Source organism: Lasioglossum baleicum, chromosome 11 (genome assembly GCF_051020765.1).
Source record: "Lasioglossum baleicum chromosome 11, iyLasBale1, whole genome shotgun sequence".
NCBI lineage: Eukaryota > Metazoa > Arthropoda > Insecta > Hymenoptera > Halictidae > Lasioglossum > Lasioglossum baleicum.
The window spans coordinates 6501170-6516792 of record NC_134939.1 but is presented as its reverse complement, the minus strand read 5'-3'; the positions used below and the strand labels follow the sequence as shown (position 1 = coordinate 6516792).

The 15623-nt window shown below is 35.1% G+C and overlaps 1 protein-coding gene across 2 annotated transcripts in view; it reads right to left on the bottom strand.

Annotated features, from left to right (window-relative positions):
* Window positions 1–15623, bottom strand: part of LOC143213558 (uncharacterized) — a 126864-nt gene extending 111241 nt beyond the window's left edge. For both annotated transcript variants that reach the window (XM_076433525.1, XM_076433526.1), the window contains exon 1: window positions 15227–15623. The gene's annotated coding sequence lies outside the window, so the exon portion shown is untranslated. The remainder of the gene's footprint in view (window positions 1–15226) is intronic.

Here is a 15623-nt window from a genome sequence, read left to right as displayed (position 1 = left end):
AATGTCCTTGTCTATGCAAACAATTCTTTTAGAACCATAATCGACGTACACTTCTTTCAAGTAGAAGTAGCAAGCGATGGTCAGACCGACGTGAAAACACTGGAAACAACTGCACGTAAAAATTGCACGTAAAAATTGCTCACAATTGATTTGCTACGAACTTTCCTTATTAATTAGTGGACTGTCGATCTTTATGATAAATATGGCTTCTAAAAATGTTCAAAAAATGCTAGAATATTATTATTATTATTATTGCTTTATTTCAGCCTTACAGCTAAGAAATGTGACTTTGTTCACAGTATTCCAACTTTACAGATCTATCTTCTTCATTATTCACACATTCTGTCCATACTTTCTCTCTCTCTTTCTTTGTTTCAGACATTCCTACCCTGACCTACTCTGTTCGTATCCTAATTATTATTAACCTAATTATTGCATCCTTTCCTATTCCCTAATATTTGTTTTTAGTTTAGTATATTTTTGGGTAAACTTTACTTTACCGGACTCAAAATTAGTACCTTTCTCCTACGAATTATGATGTATTTGGTATGTAATCCAGTAGATTTGTAACCGGCGCGGATGCAGATGAAAGTTTCGATCCTCTAGGATCAATAGTTGAGGAGCTATGGTCGCTTAAAGTTGAGCATTTTTGACAGGTAAGGGCGCCGCCATATTGGTTTGTAGTGACGACCTCGAACCGCTTACCTAATCCTAACCAACTCAGTAAGCGGCGTGCGAACGTCACTACAAACCAATATGGCGGCGCCTGTCAAGAAACTGGAAATATGCTCAACTTTAAACGATCATAGCTCCTCAACTATTTATCCTAGAGGCTCGAAACTTCGATCTGCATCCGCGCCGGGTACAAATCTACTGGATTACATACCAAATACATCATAATTCGTAGGTGAAACGCACAAATTTTGAGTCCGATAAAGTAAAGGGCAGCCATATTTTTTGGTATATTAAAAAATGCTAGAATATAAAATTCCACAAGAATTGAATACGACTTTTATTTATTTCAGATCTATAAAGGCTACCACCACTGAAAATAAGATTTTGTTTGTTCGCACTGTCTTGAAATTTGTCTGCAAAAATTATAAAAATTGCTTATACATCCGCAGTCTATTAATTACTGATGAGTATTGTGCACATTAGAGTTTGTACAGTACATTATGGTTCGATATTAATTTCTATGCAATAATTTCTTGTATTGGACTTCAACATTAAAAGGGACTGGGCGATAAGGTCTCTTCTAAAATGTATTCATTGTTATTTTGGTCATAACGAGATCGTAACAAAATTAGGACATCTAACATGAATAATTTTATTTACTTTACTCATTTTTTGTATACCATTAAAGTGTGTAACACGGTTATTACAAATGTCATCGTTGTTTGAGAGTGATGTTTCGCTCCATATTTTTCAGCAGTAATACTAATACAGGGTCATCCGTTTTTAAACGGCCAAACGTTAACCAGCTGTAGAGGACCCCAAATGGAACAACTTTTACTCCTTTCACTTTTTTTGTTTTGGCCTTGATTTCCAGATAATTGCAAAAAACCATCATTTCTTGAGTTTACATAAAATTAAATATCTCAGGACTCCAATGATGAATCTTGATGGTTTTTCCTTTGTTTAGTTGAAAATAAGTAGGGGCATCTTTTTTATTGAATAAACATTTTTGTATGACCTTCGGATCATGGTTTTTTTGGCGTGGGGCACACCGCCACTTTCCAACTTATTTATTTCAGGCTCCATGGTGTGCCCCACGCCAAAAAAACCATGATCCGACGGTCATACAAAAAAGTTTATTCAATAAAAAAGATGCCCCTACTTCTTTTAAACTAAACAAAGGAAAAACCATCAAGTTTCATCATTGGAGTCCTGAGATATTTAATTTTATGTAAACTCAAAAAATGATGGTTTTTTGCAATTATCTGGAAATCAAGGCCGAAACAAAAAAAGTGATAGGGGTAAAAGTTGTGCCATTTGGGGTCCTCTAGAGCTAGTTAACGTTTGGCCGTTCAAAAACGGATGACCCTGTATATCAGCTGGATTAATGGGAAATCCTTTTAGGATCACATTCTTATGAGATTACACGATCATTAGCAATATTTCAAACAGGAATTTATCATTTGTACCATGCTAATTAATGCAGCTTACTATTCCCTACAGGAAAGTATTAAGCTGCTTATGTCTAGAAATCTTTTGCATATTCCGCGAGGTCCCATATTTTCCAAACACATTGCATAATTAAAACAGTCTGGACTTGTTGGCTCCAAGTGTATCCCAACGCATGAGATCGTCGATAAGCGCGTTTAAAACACTCGGACCATATTATGCAGAATCTTTCGCGAGCTTCGTCAATCCTAATCCGTTCTTTGCATCCGTAACGAAAGTGGTTCGAGCAAGAAAAATCGTCCTATTATACAGTGAGCGAAACTTGTTTAAACGCACTTCAAAATTTACAAATTCGCATGCTTACTTGGAAGAAAAGGACAGATGATGTTGTCAAAATGGGGTTATTTACTTTGCCAAACTTTTACTTTCAACATCTACGCTTCGAAATTATCCGTATTTACATGCCGGAATATGTCGCAGAGCGAAATGTGTTACAACAACGTCTACAAGTACGAAATTTGTTTAAACGCAGTGCTTTCTTCCCCAGATATGGAGAGAAATTATAAAGGAAAGTGTGTGATTTAAAGAGTGATCATAAAGGTATTGTTGTCCCGTGTTCCTGATCAAGTCATATTTTTGATTTCATGTAGCAGAACAGAATGGCGAAAGGAAAATATTAAAATGAAGCTGAAAAGGCAATAATATCTTCTTTTAAAAAAAAGGGGGCAATCGAATCGAAAGATTGTGAAAGAAATTAAACGTTCCGAGTCCGTAGTACGAAATTTTTTGAAATGTGGTGAAGATTGCGGCAAAAAACGTGCTACAAAAGGAAATACAAAAATCACAAAACGAGAAAAAATTATATAAGTGAAGCGACAAGAAAAAATTAGTTGCACGTTAAATTGTTGCGCAGTTACAGCGACCATAATACAATGAAGAAATGTCATTTCATATGCAACAATCTAATATTTTTCGATCAAATTATATTTTAACGTTCTTCTTGAAATAAATGGTACATTTATTTTTCTGATTTATTCTTTAATTAATTGCAATATGGTACCAAACACAAATTTTCCATCGGTTTGGAATAACAAGAAGAATTTATCAGAAGAATAGGGGCGTTAGAAATTTCGGGCTGTGTACCAACGCGACCATACAAGACTTTGATGGATCAGGCTACTTGGATACCCGTCGACTTGGAAGAAAATTGAAGGACCGAACGGTGTGTCATTGTAGGCACAGGCTGCGAGAAGTAATTACAAGGAGCGTAACTCTTTTTGCGGGGGCGAAAGTAGGAGCCCAGGCCCACCAATTTTCCTCGGACGATGTCACGCTAGATTTGTCGTGCAGGTGTGCGCACGGGTGCAATTTAAATCCATTTTATCATCGTTAGCTTCATCGAGTTCCCCGCTCTCGCGACCGAACACGTCTCGAACGAGGAAATTATTGGATTTGCCCGGAAATTGTGAAATTCCCGGCGGCAGCGAGAGATTCCGAAGCTGATCGTGCCTCCGCCGCGTTTACGCGTGTTTTCGCGGCCTCTGCGAGAATTCTCGAGGAAATTGGTGTCTTTTCACGTACACGACCTGAACAGTATTTAACCATTCGGCCGGTCAAGAAGGAAACAACTATACCCATCGATCTCGCGTTTTCAGTTTTCAAACATTTTTTCCTGTTTCCTGGCTAAGGGGGCAGACGAGTTTCCAGGATTGCAAGTGTGCGGGATTCGCGTTCTCATTTCTCGATAATACGTACGATAGATCGATACAACGTACGATCGAGGAGTAGATAAAATATTGCATTGTCATCCAGTTCTGAGCTACGTTTAAAGTTTCAAGTCTCTAGCTCATCGGGAAGTTAGTTTAAAATCAAATGCAGAATTTGTATCGAACAGACACAGAAACAAACAAACAGATAGACAAGAAAGCGAGTTAATAAAAACGTGGTAAAATCGGACTTTTGGAGATAGCACCCTAGACCGATCTTTTATCTAGCGTTTTTGACTACTGAAAACCCCGTGTTTGTATTATCAAGAAATGAGAACGAGCATTCCGCACCCTTGCAATCCTGGAAATACGAGTCTACTCCCTTAATTTCATTGCCGAGGCATCTGCAGATTTCATGCGCATGAATATGCACGCGAATTTGTAAAAACATGATATTATTATTCGATGAAATCCGAAATATTTAATTAAAGAATATACCTCCCACATACGTGACATACAATATTTCAACAATATTTTATCGAAACTTTTCGGGAATAATATTGTAATAAAGGAACAGACACATGATATTGTCAAAAGTACCCTTTGATTTATTATTTTTTCATATCGTGCCGAATAATTGATTAGTCCTTTGTTGACAGAGACTGACGAAATGTATAGAACCAAGTTTATCTTTAATGTGCTTTTCCAAATGGAACATCGGTTTTGAAGAATTTAACTTTTAACTACCTGTCTGCCAATATGGTTGTAGTACAGTGGAAAGTTTCATTGAAATACGTTATTTGATAATAACTGAAATGAAGGTGAACATTTTCAAATAAAATATAAAACAACTTTTGTAAACGTATTTTTGTTTAACTGCTGGAATATATTTGTGGCACAGTGCAAATTTTTAAAATAAAATATAAATACCATCGACTCCTGTTAATTGAAATAATTCTTTTAACCAGTGAGTTTTTATAAAAATTTTACAATAAGTAAAATGAACGAGAAATTTTTTATATAGAATATACATTTTATTAACTCTTGTTAATTTAAACGTCTTCTGGTATTTTATGAATTAGCAAATACCGTAAATGCATAAAGATCATTCGAATGATAATGTTCATCAATATTCCGGTTACATTTGTCATGTTCATCAATATTTAAATGTGGCTGCTACGGTAGAGAATAATTAGATGATAAGGGGACACACCAGCGTTCGGTGTAAGTGAATATATCCGCTAATAGTCAGACGCATTAACTTCGCTCGTCATAAAGTTTCTCTAGCTTCATTAATCCCGCCTAATATATATGTATATTCATGCTATGCAGATGATATTAAATATTTTAATGAATATATATTCCGAGCTTCCTGCAATCTTTTCCTATGAAACTGTTCGCCTTATCTGGATAATTTCACGCGAATAGTTTCCAAACCACTAAATACCGTGCCACCTGTACTAAAAACAAACTTTATTGTTTCCATGGAGAATGTATTTAGTACAAATAGTGAATTGCAATAAATTCTATATAGCATTCAATCAGTAAAAACACTTTGGGACTAATTATTCTTAATAGATCATTCCACCAAGTCCTGCTAGGTTAATTGTAGTTATTATATACATATAGTTATGTATATTACTATTAATATAGAAAGAAAATATATTGTTCAAAACGTAACTTGTTCTTTAATTTATAACTAGAATTTTAAAGTACTAAATTCAACATTTTGTACATTAATAAATTAATAAATTGCTTTAATAAATCAATTGGAAGTACCATCAACATTAAATCGCACATCACGTTTGATATTTTTGCTTACTGTTTGAGAACGTGCGCAATGTTTGTATTTTCTATTTTTTGTATAAATATTAATACTTTTTAATTTAATATAAATTCATATCACTGTCAATTTTAAATTGTATATTATATTTGATATTGTTCTTGACTGTTGTGAGAACGTGTATAATGTTGTTCTCTTCTATTCTGTGTTTAAATAGTAAATAACATAAATATAGTAATAATAGAATTTACTATATTCATATATAAATATTAGAGTAAAAACTCGGATATAAAACAACCGAAGATTATTAAAATATCTTACTGTTCGCACCGTGCAGATTTTCTGCAAAATGGACGATGTCCTTCGAGACGCAATTGTCGCCGGATTGGAATTGTGCGACGCCTGTGCCTTCAGAACACTCATATCCTTGGCAAGGTGTCAATCGATATTTCAAGTGGACCATAGAAACATTTCATCGTTTTCCCATTGTCTTGTAACTAGTGACGGGCGTGATATATCAGTTTTTCCCATGAGTGTTAAGCAATTTGATACTCAAGTAATTGTTTGGAAGCTTTGATACGTATCACAAGTTTAAGTGCTTTTGTTCTAAAATGAGGACTGGCTGATATTGGTATCACAAGCATCGAAACAACAATACATAATAAATACGAGACGGCCCGGCGCGCTAACTGTCAACTTGCGCTCTGACTGGTCCGTGGATTTTCGTTAATAACTCCTTAACAAAGCCGAAAATGTCGCTTCAAATGATCTGAAGAACCTCGCATTTCCGGATGTTAAAGGAATTTTGAGACACCCTGTATATGGGCTTATGATACCTTGATACATTATATTGTCACCATAAACGCATAAGCCTCGGGAGGATCTGTATGCATTTATCTGAGACGGGTAGCTATTTTTTACTACGTTTTTATTAGCTTGCTTTCTTGTCTGTCTGTCTGTTTGTTCGGTACAAATTTTGCAATTGATTTTAAACTAACTTCCCGATGAGCTAGAGACTTGAAATTTTAAACATAGCTCAGAACTGAGCTTAGAATTTAAGCCGAAAAACGTGGGGCGCAAGATAATACATGGTAAGGAGTGTAGAGAGAGTAGCCGTTGAGAAAACTCGCACAACAGTTCATATAATTTTTTTTTTATCAGTTCATATAATTTGCAGTGCAATAAAATTGTTAGCGATTTAGGTGAACTATCCATGAATCAATTATCTATTGCATGTGCCCCACATTTTTCGTTTTAAATCTTAGAAATACATATTTTCATAGCTATTAAAAATTCGCAATCACAAATTTTCAGGACTATCTGTACGGGGGTAGGAATCTGTATGGGGCTAGGAAAAATGATTTTATACTTTTTAGTCCGTTTGAGAAACGTGGTATTTTTTAAAAATTTATTTTTATTTGAGCTTCAAAGGCCAAGCCGAACGTAGAGAAGAATAGCGCGTGTAAAGAGAGACCACGCGCGGGCCTTTCAACTGTGCCGGCGACTGCGACTCTCCGCGTCTCTTTCTTTCCTATACGCTGTCCTTCCTTGCGACCGAAACGTTCATCGTCAATTAAACCACTAAATACAGTTGAAATTATATCGTATTTGGTCTTTTTTTAATCAGAACAATGCCACGAATATATTGATGAAAGTTTCATAAAAAAATAAGTAATAGTAAAAAAGATTAAATATTGGTGTTACATTGTGAGGACGCACGGGCCTTTGAACTGTGCCGACGACCGAGATCAGATTACTAAAGTGGAGCGGATATTTTTTCTGCGTTTATCTGCTACAGCTTTTATGCGTTTATAGATGATTTACTGTACTTTGAAACCAGATATCAATATCGCTTGAGTAGTATCATAACCCATCACTAGTTATAACTGTTCAGAACTAAACGGTTTACATAAAAAAAAACTATTTATAGAGAGCTGACCGTTTCGTTGTTAAAATTAAAACTTTATAGAATATAATATGGAAGACGTATACTTTTTATAGGCAATTTTCAATATGACTGAAACGAGTCAATAATAACGACACGAGTGAAACGGGTCGTGCAGGTGCATTCAATTCTGTGATCTGTGCCTCTTATCCGGAACCGATTCAACGAGAGACAGTACTTCGGAATTCAGATCCCTAGGACACTTTGTGTAACGCGGACACAATGATGGATTATAAGTTATCCGGAGAAAAAGGAGGAAAAGCATGAGGAAACATCGGTGAATGATGAGTTTCGAGACCAGAAAACTGGAAAGCCGATCTCCCTTTTCCGCTATTCGTTGGATTAGCAAATATCTGTCCCGATTTTACTGAAGTTGTTCGCCAGACCGTTCTCCGGCAGTTAACTCGTTCTCGAAACATGTCAGTTTCGACGGAGATGAACGACACGCAGAATTTTTTCGAATTTCGGACTTCCTTTTCGAGGAGATTTCAATCGATGCAAGTGTACATCCCTGGAAAAAAGTATTCGACTAAAAAAAAAACAACCTGCTACCGTTATAATTATTCACATATTAGAAATCGACAATTTGTTGATGAACGATGAAGATAAGAGCAATGATCAAACTCGTCATAACGATATTATTGTCAAAATTAATATATGTATATAGTTATGTACATATGCATTAAATGTATGCATAAATATGTTGTTTGAAATTGTGCGACGTTGATTGCACTGCACATTACATTCTAAAGTTCCATTCTCATTCATCAGTCTCTCCGATAATGAAATTCGTAGTTCGCGTGTTCAACTTCTATTAATAATTTATTCATTTATTGTTCTATTAATTAGAATAATTTCCTCTTTCGTCTGATAAATTATTTATTATAATACACTCTCCCTGTGCGAACTATAACCTCGTTACACGCTCCCACTGAATTTCGTATGCAAGTTCGTTACACCATGGTGGAACTTCTAGATACTTTCATCCCGAACTAGTTAAAAATGGATAATTCAAATTACGCCCGTCTACTTTATCTTGGAAACTAAAATGTAAATAAAACTGCCGTTGAAACAAAAGCTTCTTTAATATGGAAAAGAGCTGCTTTTTCGCTTTACGATCTTATCAAAATTCTCATTAAATAATTTTATACGTCACAGAAAGATATGAAATTTTCAAAAAATCTCGCAGAATGAAAGTGACGTAATTAATGATGCCGAAGTGGAATCCTTTCGCATCCTAAAAATATTCTAACAAAATTTATTTTGTGTGAATAAGTCGCCATAAAAGTTGAAATTTAAAAATCCGAATAAAATTTATTTCATTGCAATATACAGGGTGGTCCACGCAACTTGCACACCTATATACCTTCCAAAGTATGCGTTGTACGAAAAACTTTTGTATACAGAAGTTGCATGGTCTGAAGGAGTACATTATGTAGTGTACTTATTTTTTTTACAGGTGGAAGCGTTTCGGAGATTTGACCTTCATTAGCCCTAAACCTAATAATTAATTAAACCGCGTAATTTCACTTTATTTCCTGAAAATTTTTTACTCGTTAATTATTAGGTAATAATCATAAAGTGAAATTACTCGTTAATTACACTGTCCAACAGCCAAAAAGTATTTCGATTCCCACTATGCGATTCTTATAGTGTTTTTCGAGCTGATTCCGAATCTGTCCTTGATTTTTCTCCTAGACGTACAGTTTTTGAGAAAATTGAGTTTTAAGAAATGACATATTTTTCAATTTTGAACAAATATTGTGATGTTATTATAAAAGATATTGAATTGTTCTTTACAGCAAAAGATTCCTTAGACTTTCCCGAATACAGTGATATCCAATATTAATACATTATGATTGTTTAAACATGTTTAAACGATCATTAAAGACGGAGAGACACCACTTTTGCACCAATTTTTGACGATATTTTTGAATTTATCTCAAAAAATAAGGGTCCAGCAGAAAATCGAACTATACCACGCGATAGAGCAGAGTTTTATCTTGAGAAACCCACCTTTGAAGTTTGAAACGTCGACATTTTTACCGAACCAGAAAGTGGCGCTTACCGCTAGAACAAGCGTTTCACGGGATACGGCGCGGCGAACATGTTTAAACAATCATAATGTATTAATATTGGATATCACTGTATTCGGGAAAGTCTACAGCATCCTTTATTGTAAAGAACAATTCAATAACCTTTTATAATAACATCACAATATTTGTTCGAAGTTGAAAAATATGTCTTTTTTTAAAACTCAACTTTCTCAAAAACTGTACGTCCAGAAGAGAAATTAAGGACAGATTCGGAATCAGCGCGAAAAACACTATAAGAATCGTATAGTGGGAAGCGAAATACAAAAAAAAAAGTTGAAATTTGTAGGACCGTGTTATTAGGTAATAATCATAAAGTGAAATTACTCGTTAATTATTAGGTTTAGGGCTAATGAAGGTCAATAGTTTTTTACTCAGAATTCGACATTCTTCCATATTTTGGTATAAAAAATATAGTATTCCATTTATGAAAACAAAGTCGACCTTCAAATCTCCGAAACGCTTCCACCTGTAAAAAAAACAAATACCTTCAGACCATGCAACTTGTCTATACAAAACTTTTTCATGCAACGCATACTTTGGATGTTATATAGGTGTGCAAGTTGCGTGGACCACCCTGTATGTATCACCATATACAAATTAATTTCTAGTCAAAGAATACCAATGATCGATACGGCAGTCAACGTGTTAGTATATGTATTTTTCGTTGCATCTTTATTCATAATGCATAGGAGAAAAGTAAGAAAGCATGTATGAATATTTCAGAGGCGTTGTTACTCTGAGAAACACAAAGTAAAGAATATTATCGTGGTTCTTATGGATTTCTTCTACAAAGCAAAGTTCGGGAGAAAAGAACAACAACATTGCACATAATGTATTACTTCTATTCTCAGTGTACTACTCATTTTTACAAGACTGAACGCCACACCGTTCTTCCACAACGTTACGTAGTCGCGATGAGAATGTAATATCTCTGTACCATGAATATTTATTATAAGTAGAAACAGTGTATAATGGACAGACACATTAGCTTTTATCGACGAAATTTCAAGTTCGATTTCCCCGAAACCGAAGCTTCTTGGGAAACATGTTCACTCTACCTGTCCCATAGACAATTCGGATGTACTGAATATTTCATTCTTCATTTTCCTTTCAAGGTACACCGGTTTATCATAAATTGTGACGTGCTCGAGACAGTCATATCTTTGCTACAGCGCAGATGTTACGAAAAAAATGTTCATGTATCCTTCGCGCGGGGATACGTCTACCATCGGCGAAGCATTTTTATGAACAAGTATTCTCGTTATTTTATAATAAATTTCGAGAAAGGTAGCGCTGGTCGGAACAACGAAATTGGCGAAACATTGTAATCCCTTCTCGTAACCAGACTTGTGATAAAAGTTTCAAACAGATTAAACACGACCTATCCGTATTTTTTAAATCGAAAAAGAAGTTTAATTTATTAGATATTAAAATAGAAATTGATATATTTAAATATTCTCTTTCTAATAACAGAGGGTTAAAACTCTATCGAAAATTAATAATTAAGTTTGAATTACATAAATAAGTTAAAATCCCTCTTTAATGACAAAAATGTAGCTGGTTCCAGAAGAATGAAATGGTTGGAGTCAACGTCATACACAGTTTATAATAAACTAAAGCATTTGTTATAAGTAGACAGCGGATATTTATGCGAAACAAAAATTTTTCACCCGAATTGCAACAAACTGGAGTGAAAAAGAAATTTACTTTCTTTTTTACAACGAAATTGGCGAAACATTGTAACCCCTTCTCGCAACCAGTCAGACTCGTGATGAAGGTTTCAAACAGATTAAACACGACCTATCCGTATTTTTTAAATCGAAAAAGAGGTTTAATTTATTAGATATTAAAATAGAAATTGATATTTAAATATTCTCTTTCTAATAACAGGGTTAAAACTCTATCGAAAATTAATAATTAAGTTTGAATTACGTAAATAAGTTAAAATCCCTCTTTAATGACAAACATGTAGCTGGTTCCAGAAGAATGAAATGGTTGGAGTCAACGTCATACACAGTTTATAATAAACTAAAGCATTTGTTATAAGTAGACAGCAGATATTTATGCAAAACAAAAATTTTCCACCCGAATTGCAACAAACTGGAGTGAAACAGAAATTTATTTTCTTTTTTACAACGAAATTGGCGAAACATTGTAACCCCTTCTCGCAACCAGTCAGACTCGTGATGAAGGTTTCAAACAGATTAAACACGACCTATCCGTATTTTTTAAATCGAAAAAGAGGTTTAATTTATTAGATATTAAAATAGAAATTGATATTTAAATATTCTCTTTCTAATAACAGGGTTAAAACTCTATCGAAAATTAATAATTAAGTTTGAGTTACATAAATAAGTTAAAATATCCCTTTTTATAATGACAAAAATTCAGCTGGTTCCAGAAGAATGAAATGGTTGGAGTCAACGTCATACACAGTTTATAATAAACTAAAGCATTTGTTATAAGTAGACAGCGGATATTTATGCAAAACAAAAATTTTCCACCCGAATTGCAACAAACCGGAGTGAAAAAGAAATTTATTTTCTTTTTTACAACGAAATTGGCGAAACATTGTAACCCCTTCTCGCAACCAGTCAGACTTGTGATAAAAGTTTCAAACAGATTAAACACGACCTATACATATTTTTTAAATCGAAAAAGAGGTTTAATTTATTAGATATTAAAATAGAAATTGATATTTAAATATTCTCTTTCTAATAACAGGGTTAAAACTCTATCGAAAATTAATAATTAAGTTTGAGTTACATAAATAAGTTAAAATATCCCTTTTTAATGACAAAAATTCAGCTGGTTCCAGAAGAATGAAATGGTTGGAGTCAACGTCATACACAGTTTATAATAAACTAAAGCATTTGTTATAAGTAGACAGCGGATATTTATGCAAAACAAAAATTTTCCACCCGAATTGCAGCAAACTGGAGTGAAAAAGAAATTTATTTTCTTTTTTACAACGAAATTGGCGAAACATTGTAACCAGTTCTCGTAACCAGTCAGACTTGTGATAAAAGTTGCAAACAGATTAAACACGACCTATCCGTATTTTTTAAGTCGAAAAAGAAATTTAATTTATTAGATATTAAAATAGAAATTGATATATTTAAATATTCTCTTTCTAATAACAGGGTTAAAACTTTATCGATAATCAAGATACGATTCGAAAATTAATAATTAAGTTTGAGTTACATAAATAAGTTAAAATCCCTCTTTAATGACGAAAATTCAACTGGTTCCAGAATAATGAAATGGTTGGAGTGAACGTCATACACAGTTTATAATAAACTAAAGCATTTGTTATAAGTAGACAGCGGATATTTATGCGAAACAAAAATTTTCCACCTGAATTGCAACGAACTGGAGTGAAAAAGAAATTTACTTTCTTTTTTAACACTATGTTTACGCGATCCGTCAGAATGATGAGTTCTAGTATTCTTAAGGGAGTAGATTCCTTTTTCCAGGATTGCAAGGGTGCGGGATTCGCTTTCTCATTGTCTGCCATTTGAAAGTTGTACTATTTAGTAATAACTATTACCAATTTCCTCCATCAATAACTGTTATGAGCGATCAAAATGAATTTCTCTCATTGATAACTGTTACAAGTGATCGAAATGAATTTCTCTCAACGATAACATGTACCAACAATAGAAAAATGTTCGGTTACTATAATCCTTAATTGTAATCAATACGATTTTGGTCGATGAAATACTTGTTATTGTATGACTTTTTTTCTTTTTGGTTATAACAGTTATGGACGCTGATTGTCATAGCTACATGCTGCAGAATAATGCAAATTACGCCTCGTAAACGAAAAAGTAGGATTTTTGTGGGCGATCGCGCCCTAGATCGAACTTTTATCTAGCGTTTTTGATTCCCGAAAAACTCCATTTTTGTATTATCGAGAAATGAGAAGGCGAATCCCGCACCCTTGCGATCCTGGAAACGAGTCTACCGCCTTAATTTACTATTGTTAAGATTATAAAGATGTATCTCTGAGAAGTTATATACCAAATCTATTTATCTGAGCAAAAATTTGGATAAACACATACTTGATATGTCCACAAAATAATGTGAAATAGGTATTTCTAGAGCCCCGTAAATCTAATGTTAATATGGTCGATACAACGAAACTAATATAACAGTATTTTTAAATTCTGCTAGTGTTTATACTGTTTCAAATTACACCTACTCATTTTTTAAATAAATGCATAAAATCCGCTGTCTAATTATAAGCAGTGTAACTGGGTTCCAAAGATCAGAAATTCGAAACACGTATGTTGCTTCTCCAAATTCTCAGAGCAACATCAGACTATTTTACTTCTAACGTGATCGCGAAAATATGTAGATTGTATCCGGCTCGTTATCACAAAAATTCATTAATCCGCGCTAAAGACATTGCACGTATTACGACGATTAATTGATACGAGCTCGTTAGAGTTTTACTTTCTGCTGGTTAGGATCTGTTCAGTGATCGATGAATTAATTTCGGTTGCCGTGTCTCGTCTAGCTGCGAGGTAACGTGCAATAGCTGAGTCAATGTCCGTGAGGAATTTAATTGCTCTGCTGGCATGTTATACTTCGACCGGTTTGATGGACAAATGCTCGAAACGTTCGATATACGGGGACAATTGTCATTCCAAAAATAACATTCTGCTAATGATAGCAGCAATTGCACGGGCTGCTATTTTAACAACTTATTAAGGTGTTCTAATTTCTCATCTCGTTCTCATTTCCAGTTTCTAATTAAATCAAATCAACGAATATCGAGGACGAAACACATTTCGAGGAAAATGTCAAAACAAGTAAAACCTGTGAAGAAAGTGACTTCATCTTTTAAGAGAAACCCGATTACGCTAATTCGTCGAGCACCGGTGCACTCAGCTTCTACGTGCGATTACTGCCGGGTAATGGTAATGTAATCCTTATTCTAGTGTCGTTGTTCACGAATATATTGTTGCATAATTCGTTCGATGCAATTTATTAAGGCAGAAGATAGAAAGATCGATGGAAAACGGATCGGCGTACAGTGTGAGTAGAAATGCTCGGCAATAGTCAGACAAGCCGACTAGTTGTAACGCGAATACGCGTGCTCGATGAATTTTTAAACTGCCTTTCCCCAGAGACGAGAGCTTTTAATTCAAACTTTCTCTATTACGCCAGTTTCCATAATTCTTAATCACCGGTTCCTTTCGAAATCGCTGGGACCACATATTTTTGCACGCGACTTGCCGCGTTAACGGTGTCGTCGAATTCTACGGAACAGTTCTTTACTCCCATTTCTCGCCTATTACATATTAAACAAGACATGCTTCCTCGGGTATTAATAAATCAAATACGTTTAACCGTCGACTTCTGTCTACCGTTATCGATTTATTTCCGGTTTCGCGTAAAGCGGTTTCTTTGAACACCGAAAGCCAGCCCGGCGTCCCAGGTAAGTAATATTTGTCGGCGGAAAACATCGAGCAAGAAGTGATACGCGGTGCGTGGCGAGCCGCACACCATCGTTTCCGGCAAACCCTTTGAAATTGGAATCAGCTGGCAAATGCGTTTCGCTTACCTTTATCCCGAGACAGCATTGGTCACGGGTGTGCCACCGAAATCGTCTAACATCGAACGCACCACTGTGACACCGCGCGGCCGAAAAGCTAGCGGGCTCGTTAATATATTATTTAAACGAGGAGCCGACAATCACAACCGCCCGATTGCCACGGATTTTCGAGGATCCCGAGCGAGAGTGATTGGCGACGACAATTGCCGTTTCAAAATTGGCCGTTCTAACCGCGTGACGTCCCGTGCTTTCCTGTGCCGTTTTTCGAGACACCGAGTCGATTCGCTGACGAATGGACTGCCCTATCAGGTGCACATTATCGTTGCCATTTTTTTCAGATCGAGCCCCGCAAGATGTCCAGACGTGAACGCGTTTCGGGACTGGCACCGACTGAACTCCTGCCAAT